We start from the raw sequence: 6,000 nt of genomic DNA on the forward strand, positions 1-6,000 counted from the left end.
TATTTTCCTGGGAATCAATTCTTATTGGGCTTCGATCCTGACTGAAAAATATGTACTCATACTTACCCTTAGGATCGCCCTGGTGAAAGACCAACTTTTGGAATCGAAAAGTGGGTTAAACAACCTTTTTACTATGAAGTTAGATTTTATTTTTATTTTTCCTTTCTAATTTCTTCCCTATTTTCCTCCACTTTCCAACATGCTATGACTGAATATGTACACAGTAATTATGCACACTGGCAATATTTCACCACCTCTGCTATAACACGTTTAATACTGCTCGTCGAGTAGCGTGCCTATATAATCTATTTCACCACTACTCAACACATAATCCTTCGAACTATTTGTAAGCTACTTGACAGTGAAACCTTCGTTTCTATACCGCCATATGAATCCTTTGACTAAAGCTAGTAGTTACTCAACAATTAACACAGTGAGTGCGAAATATCCTCTCAAGTCTTACCTAGCAACTTTTCCGTTGGATTTTTTTACCACGGCGATACTCAAATTATCTCCCGTTCATGCGGAATAATCTTTGATCCTTCGCTGCCATGTGCTTCCATTATCTGTTATATTATGTAATAACAATGTTTATCTCGATTATAAACTGGCGTATTCCCTCTGAAATGCAAATATTTTGAGCCAAAGGCCAATACCTTATTTCGAATATTAAATTTATTCAGAAAATTATCCAAAAGGCTCTGCAGAAAGGTTGTATATACTGTACATAATATCGCCGTAACCGTTGTTATTATTGGATCCACTTAGACTGCGAAATTCATTTCAAGAATGGCGAAACTGTAAAGAAATGAATAACAAAGAAAGATACTGTTTCATTTGTAGAACTCCGTCCTTTAGCGGAACCCTCCTGTTTCTGACAGTTTATTAATGAAATATGTGGGTAATCATATTTTACGAAACAAATCTCCGCGATCTATAGAATTGTATCTCCTAGTTCACTCAATTTAAATACAATAGAACATTAAACGCGCTTTTTATTTAACAAAATATTGGGGAAAATGATGAATCGGAAGGCAGCAATTAACGCAACAACAACGCTTTTTGTACCATTCGAGTTGAAGTATCCTATTTATTTATTGATACATTATAAGTATTTTTTTATGAAGTATTATTTGGTAATGTGAGCCTCATGTGTACTATGTAGGTAGATGGTTTGTTCTTTTAAGATATTTTTTGTTCCTGTTTTTGTTTTTGAAATGTGTTTGTTTCCCTCATTTTTTCTGTCGAGTGTAAGATTGTTGAATGCTTTTATTGCTTGGGATTTGTGGTGTCTTTATCCAAAACTTGTGTTTAACGTCTGAATTTTTATCGTATTTTTGTACGCTATTTATCCAACTGGACTTTCAGTGATATTTTGTGTCGTTGAATTTTTTTTGTTGTTAAAAATCTAGTTTAGTATTGTTATTTATGTATAATTTTCGCATATCTAGTACGTTAAACATGGTGAATATTTGGTCAGTGTCCGACAGTCTATGTTTTTAAGTATTACCTTTTAGATGGTTTTTTGAGCAATTTCCATATGACCGATAGCTGAGTATGTTGCTCCTCCCCAAACAATGATTCCATATTCTATTATGAATTGATAAATTGTTATTATTTGTTTTAGTTTATATATGTTTCTTATGTTTAGGAAAAGATATATTGTTTTGAGGAGTTTATTTATGATTTGTTTGGTATAATGTGTCCATCTGAGATTATGGTTAATTATGATTCCTAGGTATTTTATTTGGTCTGTTTTTTCAAGAGTAGAGCAATCGCAGATGTTGGTAGATTAGATAAATTCGTTGATTTTTATGGTGTTCGTGTAGTTTTTGGCTGTTCCTTGCTACTTATACTGCATGTTGTAGATTTTGCTTTCGATATTTTTAGTTTAACCATGCTACACTCGTTTCTTAACTCTGCTTTATTGTAGACATTATTCCAGTCTTTTGATGTAAAGAGTAAAACTGCGTCGTTCGTATAACTACTATACTATTTCTCTGTTTATTTCTATATTGCAGAGTTCATTTATGTAAATATTGAATAGGACGGGCCATAGTATGCTTCCTTATGGAACTCCATATGTAATCGGCAGTGGCTTGCTAGTATGGTGATTAATTTTGACTTGTTGTGTTCTCTTACTCATACAACTTTTAATCAGCTTGAGTTCCTTGCCTTTGATACCAATTTTTAAAAAAGGGTGTTGGTGCAGATTAAATCTAAGGCTTTAGCCAAATCTATATATATATCGCTATGCATTTATTTCCCCAATCTTATTATTTGGTTATCATGTATATAATCTATAACATATGGCAATGCTTCTTTTGTGCTTCTTTTTTCTCTAAAACCAAATTTTTGTCCGAGATTAATTTGTTTTCTTCCAGGTATTTTGTAATTTGGTTTTTTAACACTCGAAGATCTTTGATAGTGAGTTTAACATTGTGATTGTTTTTTTAGTTTTTATTTTTTAGATTGGTAGCAGAAGTCGGGGACGCCCGAGGAAGACATGACACGACCAAGTGAATCAGATACTTGAGTCGGGCCATGTCAAGAGTCAGAACAATAGAAGAGTATGTATGAGACGATGTATGAATGTGAATGAGGCAAGGAGTGTGTGCCAAGACCGAGTTGTTTGGCGGTCCGTCCTCTTTGCCTATCCCTGCGGGGAAACGGCGTGATGGTTAGTTAGTTAGTTAGTTTTGTTTTTTTTACAAACCCACTAGAATATTTTAATAGAACTAAACCATTTCTAAAAAAAGGTTGTCACCGAAACTTCTTAGTTCTTTACAACAACCGCTGCGAGTTGAACAAAGCTTTTTCAAAACAAAAGAAAATCGAATACAATGCACATCTGTCAGGGTTGCAGTTCATTGTTTGATAAATTAATTAGCTTTGCTCCTTGGCTTCGCACTAGACAACGAAATATTAATAAAGAATTTTGACTTTTTTTAAGTCATACGGGTATTTGAAAAGCTACATAGCTAGGAATGAAATTGACGCTACTACCTGAAAATATTCGAGTGTGATTCTAGGAATTCCAGAGAGAAACGCTGTGCAAATTTCATGACACTAGAGCTCACAGCTCAAGAGTTTTTGCTGCTTCAAACAAAAATTTTTTTTTTTAATCTTCTTTTTGAATATTATTTCGGGTTTGAATCCCGGCGTGCGCAAGTAAGTTTTATTTAATTTATTAATTAAAAATAATATGTAGTAAATTTGTAACACGTTCCAGAGTGAAAGATACTCTCACTATCGGCATGGTAAAAGGCAAGTATTCAGTATTGAAGCGCTGCTTGAAATGGCTTTAGCTATATTTGGTGCCGATATCTGAATAGCCCGCTACACCACACCTTTCTTTACCCCGACCCCAATACCTTCAGATTCACAACATACTCTAATTAAGGATGCTATAGTCTCACTGGAATAACAAAAAATAAAGAATCATCAAAACTATTAATGGTTAAAATTTCGCCAGCTCGGGTTGCGGGAATATTTTGAAGTTTCCTTTTTCCATCATTCGCCAAAGCGCTACAATTGCTTAGATCGCCCGCGGAAATGACAGCCAGAGCAACTTCTATTACCTGTCATAATTTATAACCTTCGCAGGTTTTCCTCGGAGCCCAACTTTCAATTCCCGTCACATTAAAAGTTCGCGCCTCTGAAATTGTGTTAAAAGCTCTCCGCGCTGTCAGAGGACCGCTCGATGTTGACAGCGGAGTAGAGGCTTGCGCCCTTCAGAATAAATGACGGCCTTACAAAGCGATCATTTTGTTACAATCCCGGTTCATTGATTAAAATTACGCTAGATTGACGCAATGTTACAGAAATGACCAAAACCTCTTGAAAGACATCTTAATGAATCTTGAAGGATTACAACATCCTCATCAGATATATTCTCAATGAGCGTTGCCTTACATTGGGGGTAAACTAATCCCCCAGTACTCTCGTTTTCTTTATTTTCACTGGTCTTGTATAAAAACGAAAAATACAGAAGATACTAGAACGAACCTCACGCTGGGACTAGTATGGTTATGTATATAGAATAAATAATTCCGTATAATTCATTTTAAACGAAATGAATGTGTAAGATGATTAGGTAATTTAATTTGGAATTAAATTATTGCCAACTATATACCAATTATGGATACCGTTAAAAACCTATGGACGTTTTAAAGTTAATTTTTCTAATTCTGATCACCGAGCATCATTCTAAAAATCTGTAACTTAATGTTTTCTTTGATAATTATTGATTTTAAAAAAGATCTAAAACTGCACATTTGTAAACGGTTAAAATTGGCTAAAACGTCATTACGAAGTAGAAAAACGCTACTGGCTGATAAAACGACCGACCCCGACGTTAGCCGGTGTGACGTCAACAACGCCATATTCTCGATAATACAAAAAACATATTGTTTTGGCGACAAATCAACTAATTTCGGTTGATCTCAACCTTCATCAAGACAATAAACAAATACTCTTAATTACAGTCAAGAGGAAGAATATAAAATAACTTAGAGCAAAATAACTTTCCCTAAGTATAATAATGTCGACAAAAGAGAAAGAGAAAGCAGATAAAAGAGGTTTAACAGTTAGAATTAACCAAACGTCCGATTGTAAAGTTGTTCCCTATCTCCCTACGTAACCCCCACCCTTACTCTACCCCTCTTTTTACACCTATACCAACCAGCCTGTCACTGATGCTTATAATCTTCCAATGTAATGTAATTTAGTTTATACTTTTTAATTTGTACCAATTTATTTGTTTTCACATCGCGTAGTATTCGGCTTTTCACATTCACTGAACTCCAAAGCTTTCATAGTTCATCAAAATGATACAAATGATAGTATGATTTATCTTTCTTTCATAGTTTCCTTTATTGCTTTCGTAAAATACAAATCGCTTTGAATAACGCGATTAACTTTAATACAGCACAACCAATATTCCTTACCATGACCATAAAGTCATTATATTCAGGTTAAAAAAGTTCACATACAATAAATTATCACATAAATTCATATTGTGACTAAATCCGATAGAACTCTCTACTTGAGTGGTATCTTATCGAAAATAAACAGTATTTTGAATATTGATGTAATTATTTAAAACCCAAGCAAACGCAGTGGAAAACATCGCCGTATCACCAATCCTTTGTTTCCTCATTTTCAAAATATTTTTGAATGTTTCTACATGAATGAATTCAGTCTTCTCTCACAGCCAGCCCTCTCATTATTGGTCTGCCTCTAGAACCTATGTCTCCACTTGGGCTCATGATCTTGAGCTGGCAATCTTTCTACACGTTGAGTCCAAAACCGTCTTTGGGTCCAACAAAGTTATGCAGTGGATTCATGATCAATTAATTTTTGAAGTATTGTGATAGATCATAGTCGAAATACTAAGACGTATATTTACTATGTTCATTTTAAGTAAGGCACAGTAGGTAACCACTATTCTGATACATGGTCATTTTGCTTCTTCGACACAAATAGTTCTTAATGGGAATTATCTGTTTCCAATTGGTAGGCCATTTTGAGTTCCCGAATGTCGTATTCAATGTGATTTAGTTGATGGACGTGTTTGACTCATTCTGTATTTACCTATTCACCCAAAACTGTTATTTAATCCAACATTTCTTCATTAGAGTAACTTTTTGTGATTTCCTCTGTACTTCTTACACTTTTTCTGTCTATTTTTTTTTACCAAAATCGGTACTATTACACTCATCTCTTTCAGTGTTTTATTTTAGAATTATTCTGTGAAAATGCATTTCCAGCTTTTTCCACCAATCTCCATTCTGGGAAGGCTCGTGTGGTGTTGTTTATATCACTGTCCATTTATAATTTAATTCAGTTCAACGTGCTATCTGCCCCACGAATAGAATTGAAGACATGACATATGTGTATTTATTATGTCACAAATTAACTCGGCGCAACGCGCGGTGAATGTTAACCTATTTTATTTAGCGAGGCAATCTGCGGCAGTGACACCTGCCTCGAGGTTTG

Source organism: Hesperophylax consimilis, chromosome 9, assembly GCF_061612785.1.
Source record: "Hesperophylax consimilis isolate HC1 chromosome 9, BYU_Hcon_1.0, whole genome shotgun sequence".
In the NCBI taxonomy this organism is placed as follows: domain Eukaryota; kingdom Metazoa; phylum Arthropoda; class Insecta; order Trichoptera; family Limnephilidae; genus Hesperophylax; species Hesperophylax consimilis.